Source organism: Pimephales promelas, chromosome 5 (genome assembly GCF_988280905.1).
Source record: "Pimephales promelas chromosome 5, fPimPro1.hap1.1, whole genome shotgun sequence".
NCBI lineage: Eukaryota > Metazoa > Chordata > Actinopteri > Cypriniformes > Leuciscidae > Pimephales > Pimephales promelas.
In genome coordinates, this window is record NC_142773.1 from 28,932,288 (window position 1) to 28,941,707 (window position 9,420).

Sequence of the window (9,420 nt, forward strand, 5' to 3'; positions counted from 1 at the left end):
ATGAGGCTATATGCTAGTAGCCTAAGTGCGATCTTCATTTAGCGTAATTTGAAGTGTTTTATTGATCTTATTAAACTTTTTAAAGTTATGCAGAGACCTGTTAGGGCACTGCAAAAACTTGTAGGCTATTTGCTGTAGTGTGTTTTGAGTAGGCTATGTTTTGTTTAATTTAGGTCATATACAGCCATAGATTATGTACACACGGACTCTTGGCTATAATCTATAAGGCACGTTTGAAATAAGATATTTATTTAGTTTTTTTATTTGTTCAGTTATGATAACAGCGTGTTGTAAGTGCATTCATGTTCCCATTCTCGCGCTCTCTTCCATTTTCTTAAGACAAGTGATACCCCCTCCAATACTGGTTTTAAAATATTTTCAAATTTTGTCAAGAATAAAGGCAGTAATGTAAACCTATATAAAAAATAATTATGGTCAACTGTTCTTGGTTATTTCTTATAACTTATTGTGTTATTGTAGGCATTAGATTGCATTCAAATTTAGTTTTCGTTAACTGACAAGGCTATACGAGTTAAATATGATGTTTATAGGGTATTACAACTATGTTTGTTTTGTAAAGACAGGGAAACGCTGATACATGAAGAATGTTTACTTCTAAACTGAGGTTTTAAGTCATTTTTAAAGTAAAATGGTAAGCCTAAAATGTGACATTTGTCAGGCCAGTCATAACAAAGATTGTTACAGAAACACAAAACTTTTAAAAGCGGTCATATTGCGGGTTTGAGTAATTTGATGCACCTTTTTTATCCTAGAGAAAGCCTTGAGGATTAACACTCTTGAATCGCGTTGTCGTGGTGGTAGGCAAGCCTATATACAGCCCGCAAAAAAAAAAAAAAAAAAAAAAAAAAAAATCAACCATCTAACCAAACCGAAAACAAAAACTTGCCTATCGAATGCAGCATCTCCAGTTCTGGGTCAGGGTTGAGTCCTCGAGACTTGAACATACTTTAAATCTTCATGTGTCTTTAGTGTACTCTAATTTAATAGCTAATGCCTATCTTGACCTAGTAAAAGTCGAACGAATAGCATAGGCCTACTTGAATGGTAAGTAGAATATATAAGCTTTAGTTCGTAGATAAGCTTTATTAGAAGGCTGTCCGTTTTGGAGTTTGCGAAACATTTACGAAAGTCTATTTTTTTTTTCCCCCATTACAAAAGGTCGCGCGCAGAAGCAAAGAGGGATTTGTGAATGCGTGCAATGGCTTTTGCCAGCTCACAGATCATAGAGCTCAGATCAGCACAGATGTGACCCAGTCAATGGATGTGATATCGGGTCTAGAACAATGCTGGGGTCACACGGGATCCCCCAGCTTCCTGTCTTTTGAAAACAAACTGAAGAAATAGGGGGAAAACCTTGAGGGACCTAGAGGATGAAGATAAAGGTTACCGACCATTTCCTGTTTCAGATTGTGAACTTCTGATATCACGTAATTTTATTGTTATGTTCCGGTATTTCCTCTGATTTTAATGTTTGTGTTGATCTTTTCATCATAGTCTCCTGAGACCCAATTGAGGCTTTTTTTTTTTTTTTTTTATCTGTAGAGGACATTATAATTTCTCTGACAACATACAAGTCACGGTTTTAAGTAATGGATGTCCTGTAAAGAGCATATTCAGGGCTTTGCAGAGATACCGAATGTTGGCTAGACGCTTATTGTGAAAATTTAGCACACTTATGGAAATATTATCATATTTTGTTATTATCATTTAAATCTGACTTATTTTCAAATTGTTTTTTCAGAAATCAACATCTCAAGAAAACGGTATGGGGTTTTAAATCAGAATATGACTTCTGTTAGGCTATAATACTAAACAGGATGCTATGAAACATAATTTCATCCATGCTCAGTAGAGGACACCAGGACTTGTTTGTTTAAGGCATTTTGGGTGACAAGTGAATAGGGAAATAAATATCAATATTCTTATGAAAAATGAGATGTATGAAAATATTCGAAATTACTCTCATTATCAGGTATTTATTTATACTATTTTCATTATTGCCCCAAGAGAAAATTATGCAAATTAGATACAGTGTGCATTGCACTGAACGGCATTTAGGTTACACGCATATTGCAAAAAGTAAAATTATATTGCAAATCATTGTTGTATAGGCTATTTTATAACAGCTGAGAATCATCTAAAGTTTGGACTAAAAAAAACTTGAAACCTAAAAATTGATTGAATTAAAAAAAAAACATTGATGTTGCCTATTCATGTCTTTTCATTTTCTTAATGAAGGTCATTGTGTTCTTATGAATACAATATAAATAAAACATATTTAAAATTATATTTAAATTTAAATGAAATAAACAATATATTTCCAAAAATGTCTTTAGTTTGTTTCTTATGCTCCAAACTGTGTGTGTTTGTTGGGTAGAGACGGTCTAAAATCTTCAATTCAACACTAAAAAAAGTGGGTCATTAAATTAACCAATTTAAGTGAGTGGTTATTTTCATGTGAATAATTTTGTGTTTTGAAATATTACTGAATCGATTACTATTGAGGATTAATAGCACATCAAAAATCGGATGTCGGAAGACCTGTGACGTATAGGCTATAAGTGACTTCATTAGTTCGCCTGTATCATATAGCCTAGATAGATCAAGTTGTATCATAAATTAATGATCTTATAACTTGTTTATAAGTTAACAATATAACTTGTTGGGGGAGGGGGGATTGTTACGGAGGCCAGCTATTGAAGACCTGTGCAGGTAAAACTCACTCCTCACCTGAAGTGAAGAGGCAATCTCTTTAGACCCAAGACTGCAGTCTTTACTGTCCTTGTTAGCGCGCCTGCCTCCCATGCCGGAAACTTCAGTTTGAATCGAACTTGGAGTGGTGGTGCGAAGCAACTTCGTTGTAAACAAATATCTTGCTAAACATTTTATAGGCAACTCACATTAAATAACAAATCCCAAATGGAAGTCACAGTCGATTCTCAGTTTGCTGGCCAACTTCAGATGTTTTAAGCCTCGCGGGATGACGTGGAATGGGACATCTGTTCGGGTCCCTCAGATATAAGCGACTTCTGCAACAGGTGTAGACATCTGATGATGTTCAATTCAGTTCTCAAAATCTTCACATCACCAATGTCGAAAACGATAATTTTGCGCACAGTTCTAAATGCTGTTTTGGTGTAGGCTAATTATTTTCAGCAATTCAGCCGTGTCAAACTAATTTCAATAATATATGATGACATCGCATAAGATGCAGGCCTACTATTCCTCATGTATAGAGACCAACTGAACGTTTGGATGCCTTAAAGATCCACAAATATCATGAGATTTTATATTAGGAATCATAATTTCAGGTAGTCGAAATTGTGAAACAATTTGCAATAGACGTGAAAACGAACTAAAATATTTTCAATAGGCTGTATGTTGCACACTTGGACTTGCCTGAGCCGTCAATCACAGATGAAATTGAAAGACACTGTGTTTTGCTAATTGTTCTTCAGACCGTAGTTTAAGAGGTCAAGAACAAGCTGGGAATTACTTACTTTTTTTAAATAAATAATTTCATATTGGGGTTTGACCGTCAAGAAAATTGGGCTGAATAAAAAAAAATGAAATTTCATTTCAAAATTAACTTTGCTTCTAACTTCTGTTGCGTGTTTATTTTAATGAACCGCATCCATAAATTGTAATCATTTGTCAAAAGTAGTTCTCCAATAACAAAACGAAAGAGCCTACTGCTTTGTAGAAATATAGGCAAAATGTGGGTGAGTCTAATATATATATATATATATATAAACGTTTTCGAGAATAACACATATAGCCAATATATTGTCCATATATTGAGTTTTATAAAAAAAAAAATCCCCATAAAACTTAATTTATAGTCTAGACTACAGCCTATATATTATTTTCACAGAGCCTATTGAGTTTACTATAATATCTTATTCTCAAATAGTTTTATACATATGTCATAGTCATATATATATATATATATATATATATATATATATATATATATATATATAGCCTATAGGCCTATATATATATACTGACCAGCCTATTTTTATGAGTTTTATGATATCATGTTCTAATTTTTTTTTGTTTTTCCTAAAGGTTTAGTCTTCGCGTACCCTTGAATTTACATTAAAAAATATATAGGCTAATAACGAATAAAGAATAACGAAACATAACAAACGTAAAATAATATTGTATAGTTTTTGAAACTGAAACGTTTTTTTTTTTCACTTCAACATTATCCGTATATTGCCCTTTGTTTTCCCTCAGAATCTTTTGGAATTTTGTTTTTCTTCCTCCTGTGCATGTAGCCTATTTTGGAGAAATAAAGAGCACGACGGAGAGAAAGAGAAGAGTGAAAAGACCGTAGAGTAAAACTGGGCGCCCCGAAATCCTTTCTCGTTATTGTTTAGTAAAAGTTTGTCATTGTGAATCTGAGGTCAGGCATAACCGACTGCTGCACAATAGCGGTAACGCTTTGTGAGCACATAAAATAGAAACGTTCCAGCCAGTCAAAAGCTGTGTTTTTGTTACGTTCTTTATTACCCAAGTTTAAAGTCATAAAAATATGTGACATTTACATGAAGCTCTATTATTACAGACTTTTTCGGATTTCAACTATATGCATTGACAGTCATTTGATCTTGATGCAAATGCATCTTATGGTTTAGACTACAACTCTAACATCTATATTCAGATCAATATTCAGAAAAGCTCACAAGGACAGGAAATGCTCTGTCTCCTTCACCCCCTCGTTCGTTTTGTTCTGTATAGACTACAATAATGACTGACCCAGATGCTAATAATATCGGTGAAAGGACTCAGCGAGTCTCAATGGGGAGGAAATGACATGGTCATGTCATTCATACAACATCACACCAGTGTCATTCTGTGACACGAAGCCTCTGACAAACATTTCGATTTCATCTGTGACCACCAGAACAAACCGACTGAGTAGCTTCAAAAGTTCGTAAGTTTTTATTTTCTGGTTTTCACTTTATTTACTTGGCTGTTACATCAACAAAAAAGTTGTAAACGTTGTATAGGCTAGCTCATAACCCATAAAGGAAACTAAATATTGTAAAAACTAAATACTATTTTTTTCTTATCTAAATGTTATAAAAAAAAAACATTATGCAAGAGAAACGTATAGCCTAGAGAATAGAGAGGTCATGTCGTTGGGGTCAGTTGGCTACTTGAACTATAGCCTACTACAATATTCATGATGTCATCTCATGTTTGACGTAATAATTCTCCTGAATTAAAAAAAAAATGTGTGGCATAATATCTTGAGGCTTTTCTTCTGTTCAAACTCTTGAAGCAAGTTTAGTTATTCAATGTTTTTTGATGATGGTTAATACGCAGCTCTTTCGCTCGTAACGTTGCTGACAGAACCCAGCAAAATAATGTGTTGTAGGCTAATAGAGACCAATAATTTTTTATACCGTAGGCTACATAAAAAATGGTAAATTAACCACATTTCACTTAATTTACCTATAGGATGCCATGCAAGGTTTGGCATTGTCAGAATGTCATTGGGGACGAGCTTTAATTGGATGTTACACTGTGACATCACAAACCACCATTAAAGTAATCCCAGTAGTATAACATGTCTCTGTAAAACTCTGCTGCATGGCTGGAAGAGCTCTATTCAGCCCTTTTAGTCTGAAATTTTCCAACTTTGACAGATAAACTGCTGTTCTGTAAAAGACCCTTGTGCTAATGAGTGAAGTAATAATAACCTACAAAAGGGTGAGCTGAGGCTGAGAACCAACCAGCAAACACACAGCATATAAAACTGCATCACGAGGATAAAATCGTGTTATATAGGAAATGCTATTTAGTTGTAATTTTGCATTATGACAACGCTGGCCTTGTCTTCAGTTATGTCTATTTGTGTCTGTTTAATTTTAAAGTTTTAATTAAAAAAAAGAAAGGAAAAAAAAAACTCATTGGGCATCTCTTGGGAAGGAAACACCTACAACAGGCAAAACATAGAGCGACAACAGGCCAATAATTGTAATATTTATGGCATTTGTTTTTTGGGCAAGTTTAATAATTTATTTAGATTTTTTTTTCAATAATTCCTCAAAGATATGAAGCCGTTTGACCAGGCCTAGCTGTCGCCAAAGTGCCAAAATTAGCCTATAGGAAATACTCATTTTCATCTCATTCACGATTAATCTTTATTTAAACTTTTATTAAATTTTCCGAGATCACCAAACCTCATTACACCTAATGTTTAAAGTGCATGCAAAACGCTGTCACTTGTAATACCATATGCATTTAAATTGGATATTAAGCTTGCGAATGAAATTAAACTTATCACTCAGATGTAAAATAACCCTGTAAAACAATTTTGATGACAGGTTTTGTAGCAAAAGTTCCACATCGCTGATTTATTCATCCAAAAAGTGACAGCTAGATTATGCTATGTTTGTTTTTACGGTGGGAATTCATAAGAGAATGATCTATCTATTTGTGGAACAGACTTTGTCTTTTTTGGTGAACTGTTAAATCGTCTCATTAAATCAACAAAATTAAAAAATCTGGCTATAATAAGGAAATATAGGCCTAACTTTTTTCAGAGTTCTTTTAACCCTTCTTTTTTTAACTTCTTTTTTCTTTTCTTTTAACTCAACAAAATCTTCAACAAAAGTATTTATCTACATCATCTCTTCCCAAGTTAGTAGCCAGATACTACTCCACATTTTAAATAATTTCATTGAATGTTTATCATTTTTAACTTCTGAAATAAAGTTTCATTTAGTTTTAAAAGAGGACAAATGTTAAAGTTTTGATTTTCAGCCTAATTAGCGTGATTACATAGCGTAACTTCGGTGACTTCAGTAAGCATGATATTTGCCAGCTGCAGGGAAACGCATCAGCGGTGCGTCGGCTTCATTTTCCTTTGTTGTAAAATGACATTATGCATTTAGGGATGTAGCCATTGTTCATTGGTGGTTCTAGACCATATGTGTCGATGTTCTCATCTGTAAACCCCAAATCTCAAATAACGCCGTGTTCTGAGCTCGTGCATGGCTGTTTTTGTCGTCCGGGAGAAGAAGAAAAAAAGCAACTTGTGAGAGCACTAATAGGCAATTAATGTAAATGCTCTGCCTGTAATCCTCGTGAAATTACAGACCCATTTCTATTCATTTCACCTGTTAGATTAACATGATGTCAAAACATGTCAAACTTGGGTAAATTGCTGCCAGACTGGTTCAATTCTGTAATACGAATGTAGAAGGTTTGGAACATTTGAACCAAGTCAAATTTAAACGTAGCTAGCCTAAACGGTTGAACATAATCGCGTCTTTTTTTTCCTCATGAGATTAGTGACCTCAGTTGTGTGTACAGCAATATAGCCTAGTCGACATTTACTTTTTTATGCGTTTTGGAATGACACTGAACTGACCAAAAATTCATATGTGTACAAAGAAAAGGAGACCTTTTCACCCTACTTTAGTATTGCCATCCGCTGAAGTCCTGACTGAAATGTGAGCTAAAGAGAGGTGCACAGAGGGACAGGGATGTATCTCACTTATTAAAGGCTCAGCGGAGCTGAACGCGCCTCTTTAGACTGCTCTCTTATGAGATTCAAGACCCTTAAGCTCCTTAAGAACCCTCTCAATTGAGGATTTGGGTAATGGCCCTCTGCAAATGTTTTAGTGACAAAAAGTTGCCTGCTGTTCAAATGATTTTAGTGTAGAAAGTTATTGGTATAGTGTGTGTGTGTGTGTGTGTGTGTGTGTGTGTGTGTGTTTAATCAATCTCAACACTTTAAAGTGTTATATCTTACATATACCTATATCCATATCTTAGGTCCCTTTTACCAATCCTCATCTTCTTTTTCTTTTAAATGTTCATTTGAAATTATCCTTTATTGTGGCAAATGGATTTTTACAAGTATAGCCTCTCAATTAATATTAACTAATTAAAGCTTACATGCATAATAATTAGTAAAATGCTGTTTAAAATAGTTTTAGATTGATTAAATGGCTTTTGATTGTAATTGTGTGTTGAATTAGGACAACTTTCTCTATGTTCTTTCAAATCATTCTAATTTTGACACTCAGCAGGACATGATGATTCTCGACCTTGACCTTATATTGAGTCAATTTTGTAGGTCATAACCAGCATAATACCTTGCAATCTGGGTATGATAATCTTACTCATCAACTTGAAGTATGTTGTTCTTAGGGATGACTGCCCTAATTAAAAACGTTGTCCCGTATTTTTCATTTAACTCTACTTATTAGCTCCCAATGTAAGTACTACTGTAAATCAACCCAAGGGGCATTTTTTGTCAGAGGCACTGCCGAGAAAAAGTGTGTTCCAGCAGGTCACTCCTTGGTTTTCAATTAATGTCATATTATTAAAGTATAATAGTCGTAATGATATGATCTCAATTTCTTTGGGGAGCAAGCCCTTAATTTAATTTTCAAAAACTGTTGAACCCAAAGACCCGGTATAATTTTTCCTGATATGATGTTTGATAAATTCGTTTTCATTTTATACAAAGGGAGAATGTTTTCATATCCAATCAGACAGTTTTTTTAATATTTATTTGCACGAAAGAGATTTACTAAAAATGGCATCAGATTTTGCTCTTTGTTTTGGCAATGTAAACTTATGTTACAGAGTCTTACACAAAAGAGGAAAGCGAAAGAGCCTCTCAGTATTATTAATGTGCGTGTGTATATATATATATATATATATATATATATATATATATATATATATATATATATTATGAACAATGGACTTAATGATTTCCCATCATAGGCAGACTGAAAATTTCATTGCTAAACTGACCTAATGGTTCATAATTGCTATGGATATTAATCTCTGTAATATTATTTTGATTAATTAGTTTGTTGCTCATTCTGTGTACTTTTTTACAGCTGTATTGTGAGAAAGTTAAGACAGCTCTGCAAGCATTGGTAATTAAAACAGATTCATTGTGTTTTCCTATGGAAGAGCCTTTTAGCTAACAAACAAAATTTCAGAATTTTACAGCGGTATAAGACCAAACTATTCTCACTCCTTTGCCCTATAGTATAGTATAGTATAGTATAGTATAGTATAGTATAGTATAGTATAGTATAGTATAGTATAGTATAGTATAGTATAGTATAGTATAGTGGTGGAATTCATTTCATTCGGCTCCATGAATTGGAGACACAATCTGCACATAAGCATGGTGACACCTCCACACTACTGACATGTCAAAAAGCAGCCTGGAATCCTGGTGGGGTGTCTGTCTCTGGCTCTCTGTGATCTCCTACATACCCTGCAGTGACTTAAGGACCCCTACCATCCAGGCATCGCCCCTGCTGAGCCCCTCCTGGCTCTCACCCCACTTAATTACCAGATTGGACGAGAGACACCCATACTGTACCCCAGATTCCCTGTGTCAAACAC